The following is a 15,295-nucleotide window of genomic DNA, read 5'->3' as shown; positions in this document are numbered from 1 at the left end:
TTTAGTTCAGTTTCGCTTTAACCATTGTGTTGTGTACACGTCCAAATTATTGTGGATAAATATACATCACAAGGACGAGCAGAATTAGTGACAATATTTATTGAAAATAATCGTCTTATTATTACCACTCAGTGGAAATTGCATCAATGGTAGCGGGACTTTTGCGCAACCTATATAATATAATAGTATAAATACATATTAAGCTAACAACAAAGTGTTATAATATAAAATATAGGTTAATTAACCAGAATAATAACTAGTATAATTTTTGAATTTTGAAACTAATTTATGACATAATTAAAAATGATTGCACAATAACTTCTAGAGCTTTTTAAATAAAATAAATGCTTTATTTATTATTGAACGGAAATATTTTTTGATACATTTGATAAAAATAGTCGGACCTTAAATAGTGACTGAAACAGTCACTGCTAAAAAGTAGTAAAATCAGTGGAACCAAAAATAACGACTGAAATAGTGGATAGTAAAAAGTAGTCAATTACTAAACAGTCGATAGTCGATTTCAGTCGATAGTTCCCAACACTAATAAGAACATATATGAACAGAATCATGTTGAGTCACGGAAATCAGCTTGCAATGTAGTAGTTACAAAATATGCAAAATATGATGTATCATTTAGCAAACATTGTCACTGATAAAATAGATGTACGCTAGTACAAGTAGTCCGACATAATAAAACATTTAATTTCGAAAAATGGGACAGTGTCCGGACCGCAGGGATTCCTGCTATTGCTGTGGCGCGCGCGGGTAGATGGGAGGACGACGGGGTTCGGATATTGCCGACTCGGATTTATTGGAAGCCGGCAAGATTTACAGCGGAATTCGATTTAAAATATAGTATACGTGAAGTCGGCACTGTTTTCTACTTTAGTTGGGATAAATGGAAATGCTGATTTAGTGCTTGTAGGGAGTATCGGTGGTGTTCTAACGGATTTGCTAGCTCACGGGTCCTTTTTTTCATTTTTCTGTCGGGAATCTCAAAGATCATGTGAATGTGCAAGAAGATATAACACTTAAATCTTTTCGTTGACAGAAAATTAATATTTAAAATTTGTTACAATTATTACACATAGTATTTGTGTAGATTCTTCGTTAGAAACTGGACAAGTACTCTTCAACCAGGCGCGTAACGGCAATGATCCCGTATCCTTAGACCTTTGTTAATACTCAGATCTTTCCGATCAACGGAGTATATTTGGTACCCTGGACTTATCGGAAATCTCCAATAACATAAACACTAATTCAGAACTAATGGCGTTTTGGGTTAATATAAACATCCTGTCACTGATATTTGTTATGATAATCAAGAGGTTTAGTGTTTGGTAAAAACCACGGGTGCAATAATCGGTATGCAGTAGTTCGATTTTAACTTTAACGATTTTAACTACACTTTTTTTGAACACCAAATTCGTCTTGAACTTTTCAAACAGTTTCCAAGAATAGTTTTTTAGATATAAGGATATAATAATTTTGAAAAATCCATATTTTTTCATATTTTCAAAGTATGTAGGAGGTGCATATATTAAAAAATTCAGCAGTGACATGTATAAACATTATTTCACCAGAGACTGAGTTAGGACCGATGGGATAGAACAGAGCCTTTTCAGGATCACAAGTCACAGGGAGGAATATAAACTCTGTGGCTGGTCAATAAAAGTCTTGCCCGTTCTCCTATTTTGTGTATTTAGCATATCCCATTATACTAGATTCCTCGTATGAAGATTAAAGTAATGAAGACCCATTTGTTTCTGCAAATATTTTTACCTGCATTAAGATTGAATTGCTCATACAAAAAATATATAAGTTATCGATACAAAAATATGTAAGTATATAAGATGCTGAAAATTTTCATAATTTGGTTTGTCCACGTATTCTACTTCAGCAACCAGTATTTCTAGTTATCAATAACTACTGGGGTATTGTGGTAAGATCTGCTAGTAAAACTAGGTCCGGAAAAGACGGACACATCTTATTAAAAGTATTATTAGAAGGTGAAGATTATTGTTCATGTCTATATTAGTTTAGTTGGTGAACTTTGGATCCTATTTGAAACATAATACGTACGTAGAATTAACATCATGCCTTATTTTATTACCAGATTTGGTAGCATGACTAGTGGCTATTTTTCAGTTCGGTAATATTCGTAAAAGTAATTGAAAGTGACAAGTACAGATGAATGAATGGTTGCCTATTTCAACAATTCTAGCTTTTCTTTAATATGTTATTATGTGAGGTTTAAAATATTCAACTACAATATATTTCGTATAACACATAATTGGAATATTATTATATGTTAATATAATCTGTTAAGAGTGTTTTACCTAACCTTCGTAAACGTTCTAACAGCGATAGAAGAATAATCTAAGTTTTTTTCCTACATTTATCGTGATCCTGGCGCACGTACAGCACCGCCAACATTTTAAGAATTACGATCCTGGGGATTTACGTCTGTAAAATAAACTCGCAGTTGCGGGGCGTAACATCCAGACCACTAGGAATGTAACCCCATTCCGCTGGCATGAGTGATGCTAACCCCGAGATTAGTTTCAACTGGATTTAATATAAAAATTTTCACGGGTTTATTAGCTGGAGAACGGCCATTATTATCCTCTTTTATTATCAATTACTGGTAATGGATGCGTTTTTCTCTACGGATTTAAGTTTATTCTGTGTGTGCGTTTTTTTTTGTTAGAGAAAATATAAAAGTTATGAATTTTAATATCACGTCTATTTTTTTTTTGCTCCAGATATACGACCTACGGATGTTAGATATACGGGGGTCACTATATATATTTCGGGAATAGGAAAAAAGCAAATAGTTAAGTTGAGAATATATTTTTATTGTTTTTCAAAGTACTCGCCACGATGATCGATACACTTTTGCCTACGCTTAAACCAATTTTCAAAGCATTTATTCCATTCCGAATGAGGTATCTTCAAAACATGATTTTTGAACGCTTCAATAGCTTCTTCGGGCGATGCAAATCGTTAATCGATCTTGCTTAATCATTTCGCACACAGCATCGATGTTTTCTGGCACAACAGCCGATTTTGGACGACTTTCACGAAACTTGTCGGATAGCGAACTACGACTACGATTGAATTCACTAAACCAGCTATATACGTTGTTTTTTGATGGAGCTTCATCGCCAAAAGTCAAATTAAGCTGATTGATGCACTCTTGTTGTCATAATCCACGTCGAAAATCGTAAAAAATGATCGAACGGAAATGTTCACGATTTAGTTCTACTTTTTCTTATCTTTATGGGGTCAATGTTCTGGATTATCTATGTCTGTTTCTCTTGTAAGGTAATCAGTGTAAACCACAATTTACGAAGTTAATCATGTTTATCTCATATCAGAATAAAGGGAATACTTTAAAAATTATATATTACTATGATTTCTAAGATCAGAAATGTATTTTATATATAACGTTAAGTTATATGCAAACTATCTCAAGAACTAGCACCCAATAATCTGTTTTAAATGACATTTAACTAAATCTACTTCCCATTAAGTTTTTCTAATCATGGAAATATTGATACGTTTCAGTTACTACACTACTGAACATTATAACAAAGTGTCATAAGTGAGATTAAAGAGACATCATATGTAGTATATAGCATATTTGAAGATCCGAAGTTGTTACAATTCTAAAAATAATCTTGCTTTTTATGTTATAAGCATAGATGTGAAATAATAAATGAAATATTGTATATTTGCATATTAAAAAAGAGAATATACAAATAAAACAAATTAGAAATTGATTTTTTCTCCTTCTTACCAACGTGGATTTATCTAGACTGGATCTACAGTTTAACGTAGGCTCCGAACCACGGTCTTCGGCATTAAGCCTACCGACTGGCGAGTGGCCAACTTAGACAACATCCAGAAGGCATCCGGCTTTACCCAACCTGGTTACTGGCGTGATTGGGATCATTTTCCTTGTCGGATTTAACACTCTTGCCTAGGACAATCACAAATATTAAACAATCACGGACATAAATATACGACCATGCCCCAGCAGAATTTGAATCCGCGACTATCGCAACACTACCTACAATTACCACAGCGCCAACCAAGCCGGCATTTTTCACTTTAGCATGTATTTTAAAACAATAACGAACACAGTTAAGTAATTTATTATTTACAATTTAGCAATATATATTAAAGGAATCTATTTACAAACATTAAATAAACTATTGATTTCTAAAAACTTTACTCTATAAAGTAACTAATAAAAATAACTAATACAAATTTCAAACAATAAAGTGCCATATAGTTACATATGCATATTTTCATTACTTCATTGATATATTCATATATGCTTTACATTTATCCATATACCAATATACCAGGATGATTAGAAAAATATTCTTTACCTAATTTGTTTTCTATGCCTTTCTTCCATTGCCTTGTCTTAACAAATGAGAGATTAAAATTCTATGAAGCTATTTATAAATTGTTAATATATCTCTTCAAAATTTTTTAAAACCCTTGTTACACAAATTGACGTATTTTTTACCTACAATATATGGTTAGTACTCTGTTAATAAATGCATTTATTAAACAAACCTGAAATTAGTTAGAAATTAACACCACCAAAATTTACAGAAACATATTTAATAACCTTTATAATTACCGTTAGTACAATGATATACTATGTCTGCAGAACCATATCGATTACTAGCAGTCCCTAAGAGAGAACAATTTTCCCAGTTCAGCCATTTTTCTCTAGAAAAAATCTAATATAATGCGCGAATTTGTAAATTCAGCATTATTGATAAATGTAAAAAGACGCAAAAAACAATCGTTAATATTTAATTCCGTACAAAAAACTTTTTCAATATTCCGTTTGAATCGTTTGCGATTTGTGCTTATATTGCGAGATATATGGAATATTCCGTACTGGAAATGTAGTTCTTTTGTACGGCGAGCGATTTCTTACAAATATGCATTTCAGCATTATATTTTTGGTGGTGCGGGAGAAGAAGAAACATTTTAAATTTTCAGTTTCCTCTCTATCGCAGGGATATCTTTTATATATTTATCATACGAGGTACTTCGAGATTTTTCTGCGATATTTTACTGAAGTAATCTTTATGTATTGCGTATGTTTCAAAGCACTTGCTTACACGGAACTCTAAAATAATTATAAGTTGTTTTTTAGCCTGATAATGAACAGCATGATATCGAAAGATGAAAACCTTATGAATTTAAGTTGAATGTTATTTAATATATTACACAACTAATACTATATCGTGTTGTATAATTTGTTTGGCATTATATTAAGTGCACTAGAGGATCCAAAACAGAACCTAATTGTTGGAGATACTTCCTATTTAATTTTTTTGAGTTACAACACAACGCGAACCCAGTTATATCATTTGGGGTAACTGGTCAGTTGAAACCTGAATCGGAGTGACACATAGATGGCGCTACTAGAATTAAATCGATATGTTTTTTAGCTAGCCCTAACCCTCAAAAGATGCGTGTATAAATTTGACAGTTGTCGGATCATTAGTTTGTGAATTATAGCATATTGAGTGAAGCAAGTTTTTGTTTGAAAAAAACTGGATAAAAAGGAATTTCGCGTGTTGATTAAATATTGCTTTTTGAAGGGAAAATATACAGTTGAAGCAAAACAATTTTTCGAACCGAGTTTCCGAACATTGTCTCAGTAAAATCAACCATCAAGGATTGGTATGCTAAGTTTATACGTGGTGAAATTAACACTGAAGACGATGAACGCAGTGAACGTCCAAAAGAGGTTGTTACCGAAAACATTAAAAAAATCCACAAAATTATTTGGAATGACCATAAAATTGAAACTGAATGAAATAGCAGACACCCTAAAGATGAGAAAGCTCTGTGCAAAGTTGGTGCCGGGCGAGCTCACTTTTGATCAAAAAACAACCACGAGTTGATGATTCGGAGCAGTGTTTGAAGATGATCAAGTGTAATAAACCCGAGTTTATGCATAGATATGTGACAATGGATGAAACATGGCCTCCATCATTTCACTCCGAAGTCCAATCGACAGTCATCCGAATGGACTGCATACGATGAACCCGCTCAAAAGCGTGGGAAAACGCAACAGTCGGCTTCCAAGTTTATGGCGCCTGTATTTTGGGATGCACATGGAATAATTTTCACTGGCTGCCTTGAAAAAGGAAAGAGCACCAAAAGCAACTATTATATAGTGTCATTGGACCGTTTGAAGAACGAAATCGCCGAAAAACGGCGGCATTTGAGGAAAAATTAAGTGCCGCTTCATCAAGGTAGTGCGCCGTGTCAAATATACATGAATTGGGCTTCGAATAGCTTCCTCATTCACCGTATTCTCCATACCTGATCTCCAGCGACTATTTCCTATTCTCAGATCTCAGAGGAACGCTCGCTGGAAAGAATTTTCGTCGAATGAAGAGATGATCGACGAAATTGAGGCCCATTTTGAAGCAAAGGACAAATCGTACTACAAAAATGGTATCGAAAAGTTGGAGGGCCGCTATAATCAGTGTATCGCCCTTGAAGGGAATTATGTTGAATAAAAAAAACTCATTTACCAAAAAAATGTGTTTTACTATGGTAGGCCGGGGACTTTTCAATTGATCTGTTATGATCTGTTATGTATCTAATGGAATTAAAATTTGTCAGTCAAACATTGAAAGAAAATTGATCATTATCTAAATAAAATTTACGCAATGAAGCTTTTATTTTTTATGAAACTCAAACTTAATTTACATAATTTATATAATCAGATAATTAGTAACAAAACACTTTATTATATGTTATATAAGACAAAATTAAATATTGGTTTCACGAAAATAATTTAGAAAACTACACGACAACAATAACACAGAGTTATAAAGTTCCAAAGGGAGATGACAAAACGGCTAAAATCACCGTCACCTGTTCGAGTTTACGCCGGTTTTTGAACTTCAAACTCCATGCCGCGTCGGCTAATACGCCCCAGGTTGGTTGCATTATACGAAATCAATTGCGAACTGATGAATATTCACGCGAACATAAATTATAAATTCATATCGGACCCAAACAACCTGCCTGTCTAATATCCTGAAGAAATGGGGAAAGCCACGGCTCCTAATTGCGTTAAATTACTTTCTAATTCGATTTGTAGCCGGAGGAGGGACTCTCGGGGCGAGAAATTCGTCTTTGAGACGCGTTGTTTACCGAATCACTTAAACTTCGAAGACGAGGTGACGAGAGATGCTTTAAGTCGTTGTAAAGCCGCCAGCACTAACACCCCTCCATAGTAGACGAATATGAACGACGAAGGTCATAAAAAAAGAACCAATGTTTTTACTTTCTCACTGAAATTCATCTCCAAGGACCGTGGCGTGCTAGACGAGTTCGTAAATAGATAATCTTAATAGTATAAGGGAGTTTGTATTTTTTTATATCGAACTAGCTGATATTCGCCCCTTTCTGGGTGTAAAATCTTTCATTTCAAAATTGATTATATTTTCTACGAATTTCTCTATATATTTGATGATGTCTCCATAAGATAAATCTTCTACCAGCTTCTCCAGAATCGACAGTGCGACTTTGATAATATTTTGAATTAGCTTGTTTTAATTGTTCATTCTGTACTGGCTTCGGCGATACATAAACTAAAATTGGATACAGATACAGAGAATGGCCCCTGCGCAAGGATGGCACGCAATATGGTGAAACGTTCCACAACTTTTAATAGCAGTAACTACGTGGGGGCAGCATTTACATCGGTAGTGACGAAAGGACACTTTCCGTTTCATCGAGTGTATTGACGGCTGAACTATATGCCAAGATGTGCAAGACAAACTATTACTTATCGCCTCGGATTGAATGAGCTCCTTAATGTGCCCACAACCATCCACACCCCCTAGGAGTACTTATCCGCGAACTAACATCTAAATTGGAATAAAAATCACCTTCATGTGGTTCTCTTCTCACTCTGTGACCATTGAAATCGTAAGAAATGATTAGTTATCCAGGAAAATGGAGGGATCACTTACTAAATGTTTCCTCTTCTGGAGTAGAGATATGAAGCACCACTCTACTAGAATCTTTAAACATCTAAACGAACTCAAATGGGATCTAGCAGAAAATAACAAGCTGTGAGAGGTGAATAAAGAGTATTATCGATGCGTTAACACCACTAACATCAGCAGGCGCAACTTAAACTTATTCTCGCATCTCAAAATTGGTCACTGCAAACTGACCCATGAGTTTCTTATTAAGGAAAGTCCACCACTGTGCGCCGTATGTGGTTCCTCACCTTCTATCATGCCGAAGATACAACTAGCAAAGACGGTTGGTCAACCTGGGAGAGACGATGGACCAGGGTCTTAGGCTGAGGATCCTGGACAAGCTGATTAATTTTCTAACCGTAACAGGACTACTACTAGAATTATAATAGTGTGCATCTATCTAATATCCTGCACGTTCATTTATATTTTTTGTATCTTCTATCATTGTTACTGTCATGGGTTGTGCAACCATTTTACTGTAGCATCTGTATGCTTTTTACATATCTTACTTGCCATCTTGCAATGTGTCGTCTTTATCTTACACATTTAACTCTAGTTCTTATATCCGACCATGTATTTATATTTTTCTTTGCATTCTATACTCGTAATAACAGTGTATACTTTAACTGATGTAAAATGTGCAGCATATTGTGTATTTTTAAACGGACCCTAAATATTTCAGGTTGCTGATTGTTCTATAATATATAAATAAATAAATAAAAAATTAATTATGTTTATAATTTTTAAACGGCTACATATATCGAAAAAATAATAATATTTGTTTATTGAGCATCCCATTTTACATATATGTTTATGTTTCCATCAGTATATCGTCATTTAATGTTGTAGTGTATTTATATTTTTCTTTGCATTCTGTACTTATAATAACAGTGTATACTTTAACTCATTTAAATGTGCTGCATATTGTATATTTGTAAAGGGACCCTAAATATTTCAGGATGCTGATTGGTCTATAACATATAAATAAATAAATAAATAAATAAATAAATAGATAAATAAATAATTGTTCAGTCTTAACTGCACCTGTAAATTTCTTCCGACTTTTGTTGCCCTTGGCCGAATGTGTTAATTTTTGTACAACTAATACATTTTTATTGATATAAATTTACATCATAAGTATCTGTGATATAACAATTTATATATTTGTTGTACAACTAATATGTTATAATTTACTTTGGAATGAGTAGGTTTTGCAGGATTTTGTGCTAAACACAGTAAATCTAACGAAAAAACATTCTATAATATCATTAGTACCTGTAACATTAAAATCGTTTGAGAAGCTTTTCTTAGAAAGTCTCAACTTTAAACAAAGAAAAGCTCACATCCAATATCATAGTACAATGCTTGAAAGAAATGTACCTGTATTTTAATGCTTTTTCAATACAAGTTTATACCAAAGTTGTCTTTGATCAATGTGGATAAGAATTAGCGAGATTTTCCCTGTTTACCACTTACTTACTCTTACACATTCGCACAGCTTCAGTTTCCGTGCATTAACCGTGGCTTACATTCATTAGCTCCTCATCAATATTCAAGGGAAAATTATAAATTTACGTGGGACGCAAAAAGCGCGCGAATGTAATATACCGAAGAAGTGGCTTTTCCCTGGTATTTAAATGCATTAAAATACTTTTTCTCACTGAAACCGAAACCGTAAAATAGTTTTGACACTTACGATGTGGTTTTACTTAATTGATGCTGCATGTCCATTTAAATTATATCTCAATTTCAGTTCGTTCTGTTTTAATATGAATTTTCATATGTTTAGTCGATTTAGTTTTCTTTTAAGTCGGTATAACCTTTTAAAATATATAAATCCGTAGTGTCGTCATTTTGTAAGTAATATAGCCACAGAATATCTAAAGCGCTCATATCTACACGGTCCTATATACCTACGAGAGACCTATGTGGGAATTGGGCACGTGAAAATCACCAAAAAGCACAAGCATTTGCTGAATATATAGAAAAACTTTCAAACCAAACGAAACTAATATTGAATATAATTTGCCGGTCATACATGCTGAAAATTCGATGATTGAACGCCGAAAGAGCTATCCAAATGTACATAAATACGGATACCGCTTCTAATAATTTGACCACATTCAAGTATAAAAAATTCAGAGGGGCCGAAACTCGAGGAACCGCGAGGAGAGAAACGATGATTAAGATTGATAAGCCTCGTATACTAGCGAGATATTTTATTTTACGATTGAGGAAGAAAAACAGAACAATAAATAAGACAATTTGAAGGGGCGACCGTGCGGACGGGCCCCCGTAAGTGCGTCCCATTTCCTTGCCCGAGCATTCCAGAAAAATGTATTATTGATAGTTCGAGATTCCGCAGCCAGGCATCCGGAACATATTATTCGATCACGTATTCGGACTATTTCCCGATTACATGAATGTGTATATCCTCGCGGAATCTTTATTGGCATTTTTTCAGACAATCTTTTCCCGATATTTCCAGCTCGAAGGACCGCCGGATAAATTGGAATACGAAACGAGGCGATCTGCATTTTCCACGGATTTGGCGGCATCTTCTTTTTTTCCCTCGGCACCGTCTCGTCAGATTGAAAATATGATAAAATTTATTCGTCAATTACCATTGTTAAGTTCCTAAATCCCTTCATTATTTCTTATTCATTTTTATTTTTGTTAGAACAAATTTCATGTCACCAATTTATATATTTTTTACAATTTAATTCTATTTTATTCTAATTTATTGGTGAAAATACCAAGAGTCAATATAGAACTATTAAGTTCGATGGTTTTGACTATGTTATAACTGTTTTCCGTTTAATATTGTTTAGTTATTCAGTGTAAACACTAGCTAATCATGGAAAGTTCAAAATTACATATTCGCCATTTATTACCTTTGTTGTTTGATTTCAAGAACATAATTTTCACGGTTTAAAAGTAATGCTTTTGATGCCAATGACAAACATCAGCCTGGAGGACCAAAGAGTTTGAATTGCATTCAAAAACATGAATTGCAAATGTTATTGGACGAAAACCTTTATACAATCTCAAAAATATAGTGATAAACAACACTGGTGGGGTGCAAATAAGCTTAAGCAATGTTCAACTAAAAATTAATTATGTTTATAATTTTTAAACGGCTACATATATCGAAAAAATAATAATATTTGTTTATTGAGCATCCCTTTTACATATATGCTTATGTTTCCATCAGTGTATCGTCATTTAATCTTGTGCTATTAGTAGCATGAAAATGGGATGAAATCACAATTTTTACTGAGGAATATATGGAAGAATGAGTTCAAAGCTCGCCACTTTATCAATATTAAGGCCAGAAAAATTTAATCGTTTCACATTTGTTTCCCACCATCCATAGTCGAGTTTCCAAAACACTTTTTCAGACTCAGAGGTCACAGTTATATTTAGTAATTATAAACAATTTGTTTCAGCTGATGGTGTACATTCGATCACCTTATTGTCACTAGCTAGTCAGTCAACTCATGTTCAAAATATAAAATATAAAACTCAGAGAACAGCCTAAATTGAGTTTTTTTTATAAGCGGAAACAATGATTATTAAACATATTTTTTAAACATATAAGATGACATGTTTTGGGTGGTCTTCCAACCTTCCTAATGTTAAGATTAACAAAATCATGATACGCTTTTGCTATGATCAGCTAATAGGTCAATTAAAAAGTCCCCGGCCTGACACATAGCGCCATCTACTAGAATTAAATCCATATATTTTTGAGTTAGCTCTAACCTTCAAAAGATGCGTGTATAAATTTGACAGCTGTCGGATCATTAGTTTGATAATTATAGCATTTTGAGCGAAGCAACTTTTGTTATTGTGTAAAAAAAATGGATAAAAAGGAATTTCACGTGTTGATAAAATATTGTTTTTTTGAAGGGAAAAAATATAGTTGAGGTAAAAACTTGGCTTGATGCCGAGTTTCCGGACACTGCCCCAGGAAAATTAACCATCAAAGATTGGTATGCTAAATTTAGACGTGGTGAAATGAGCACCGAAGACGGTGAACGCAGTGGACGACCAAAAGAGGTTATTACCGACGAAAACATTAAAAAATCCACAAAATGATCGTAAATTTAAATTGAATGAAATATCAGACACTCTAAAGATATCAACTGAGCGTGTATATTTGGGTTTGAGAAAGCTCTGTGCAATGTGGGTGCCGCGCGAGCTCACTTTTCATGATCAAGCGTAATAAACCCGAGATTTTGCGTCGATATGTATCAATGGATAAAACATGGCTCCATCATTTCACTCCGAAGTCCAATCGACAGTCATCCGAGTGGACTGCACACGACGAACCCGTTCCAAAGCGTGGGAAAACGCCACAGTCAGCTGGCAGGGTCATGGCGTCTGTATTTTAGGATGCGCATAGAATAATTTTCATTAACTACCTTGAAAAAGGAAGGACCATCAACAGTAACTATTATATAGTGTCATTGGACAGTTTTAATGACGAAATGGCACTAAAAACGGCCGCATTAGAAGAAAAAGAAGTGTTGCTTCACCAAGACAAAGCACCGTATCACAAGTCAGTGAAAACGATGGCAAAAATCCATGGATTGGGCTTCAAATTGCTTCCTCATCCATCGTATTCTCCAGATCTGGCTCCCAGCGATTATTTCCTGTTCTCAAATCTCAAAAGGATGCCCGCTGCTAAGAAATTTTCGTCGAATGAAGTGGTGATTGCCGAAAGTGAGGCCTATTTTGAAGCAAAGGACAAGTATAACTACAAAAATGGTATCGAAAAGTTGAAAGGTCATGGAAAGGAATCAGTGTGTCACCCTTGAAGGGAATTATGTTGAATATAAGATGAACTAATTTTGCCAAAAATATGTGTTTTTGACATTGGGACTTTTCAATTGACCTGTTAATTAAGTGCATTACTCTTCATTTTTTTTAAGTTACCGTGATGTTTCTTTCAAGTTTATTTTCGGAAAAGCTCGACATTACTTTTCAATGAACTATTTTGGGAATCGACTTTAAACCGTCACGATATTTCCGTCGTCAGGGGCGCGGGGGGTTTAGAATGAGGTCTTTGAATCGTGTTGTTTACGACACTTTAAAGGCGAGGTAGCGAAAGAAACTTCCTTCGTCTGTCTATGGCTTTGTGCGCTCTTTGAAAGCGGATGAAGCTCGGAGAAAGTTTCGGAAAATATGATAATAAGGGGAACCAGAGACATTCAAAGATACAACAATCAATCACAGTGTCAACTTAAAATGGCTTCGGCTGAGATCGATACTGCGAAAAAGCAACGATATCACACTAATACTCGTACGTTATGAGGACAGGCTAAATGGTGATGTCGAATCTAGATGTAATATATGAATAAAATCTTTGTGGTGTGGGACAAGTCTGGTATGTATTTGTGGGACAAGTCCAACGAACCAATCACAAAAGTGGTCTCGGACCCTTTCTTCGTATTAGCCTATTTCAGTTAAACCTCTAAGATATAATACTCTATGAAATCAATTTAAAAATAAACGTCAATCTGTCCGTATTTTGTCCGTCAGCTTTTTTATGTTTTTTTTTTGCATAAACCTTATCCTGACAATAACGAACACAACAAAATAACAATTATCAAGTTTGGTGCAGTGGTTCTGAAGCTATGCGGGTACATACATTTCGGTGGTTCACTTTTATTTATACAAATTTTAGCATATAAAATTAAATTGTCATAGCTGGTTACTGTGTCTGTGTTCGAAAGTGTCTGACTCCAGGTCGTCGTATTTTTTTAAAAAAGGCGGCCCGGATATTTCTCTGTTAATACCGTTATCCCGGACCCACATTAATTAAAACTGCATGAATATTCAAAGAAATACGAATTAAAAATTCATATTTTTCGCAAACATCGTTGCTATCTAATTTGTTAAAGAAATGGGAAAGATGGTAGCGCCTTAATTGCATTAAATCGCTTTATAAGTCGATGTCGTACCTTAAAATATATCTTCAGGAAGTAATTTACCTTTTAAATTGAATATACAGCGGATGTAAAGCAAGTTGAGCTTATGTTGCTTCGTATTTCTCCACGAAATATTATTAACTCTCACTTTAATGTATAAATTTTCTTATACTATATATATATATATATATATATATATATATATATATATATATATTTATATATATATATATATATATTAAAAGTGCATGAATATTCAAAGAAATACGAATTAAAAATTCATACTTTTCACAAACATCGTTGCTATCTAATTTGTTAAAGAAATGAGAAAGATGGTAGCGCCTTAATTGCATTAAATCGCTTTATAAGTCGATGTCGTACCTTAAAATATATCTTCAGGAAGTAACTTTTCTTTTAAATTGAATATACATCGGAAGTAAAGCAAGTTGGGTTTATGTTGCTTCGTGTTACTCCACGAAATATTTCTAACTGTCACTCTAATGTATAAATTAACTTATATATATTCATACTTTTTACAATATATTACCCAAAATGTCATAATTATTGGATATTTTAGAAGCACGCAGGTATCTTATTAAATAATGTTGAATTCGGCTTTAGTTACTTTTCAAAAACTTGGAAAACAATGAATTGTAACATTTATTGGACTAAAGCCGAACTCAAACTCTCAAAAACTTAAATGACTAACTATACGAATTGACCAACGTAATGTTGCGAAAAAGACCAACAATTTTTAAAAAATTGTATTTCTATTATTTTCTATAAATATAATATCAAATTCGAGGAAAAAACCTGAAGAAATTAAGCTATGTATCTAATTCCTTACTTTTTCTACTGCGTCTAGTATTTTTAAGAGGGAGACCTCTTTCCTTTGTGTTTTTACCACCATCATAATTAATTATTCCCGTTAATTAAGCCTTATTGTTGTTCTCAGCTCAAAATGCAAGTAAATTGGACTAAGAAAGAGAGCGTGTGTCCGTATATATATATATAATAAAACATTCTTATTACAAAGGTAGAAAACTGCTTCCAGGTCAAGACGTGTAATTCAGGATTCCCTTCCTGTCTCTCTTCCTTAATTTAAGAGCAGCGCCTGCGAAAACAGCGGCTGACTCTTAATTAGGTCTGTGCCATTTAAGGTTTTCAATTTCTAGATCGCAAATAAGCAACGAAGGATTCTTAGCAGTTGTTGGTAGAGTTGAATCGAAACTCGATGAAATTCGATTTTCATAAATTCGTTTTGTTTTGCTTTGCTTATTATTGCAGATATATCGGGCTATAAAT

The 15,295-nt window shown here is 33.9% G+C and overlaps 1 protein-coding gene and 1 pseudogene across 3 annotated transcripts in view; both read left to right on the top strand.

The window, feature by feature from the left end:
• Positions 1-15,295, top strand: part of LOC143204719 (neurobeachin) — a 520,160-nt gene that overhangs the window by 153,149 nt on the left and 351,716 nt on the right. The window lies entirely within an intron of this gene.
• LOC143205382 (uncharacterized) lies at positions 7,632-7,732 on the top strand (annotated as a pseudogene).

Source organism: Rhynchophorus ferrugineus, unplaced genomic scaffold (assembly GCF_030347505.1).
Source record: "Rhynchophorus ferrugineus isolate W39M unplaced genomic scaffold, kcgeb_rfMv2 rfM11, whole genome shotgun sequence".
NCBI classification, from domain to species: Eukaryota; Metazoa; Arthropoda; class Insecta; order Coleoptera; family Curculionidae; genus Rhynchophorus; species Rhynchophorus ferrugineus.
This window is presented reverse-complemented; position numbering and strand designations above follow the sequence as displayed.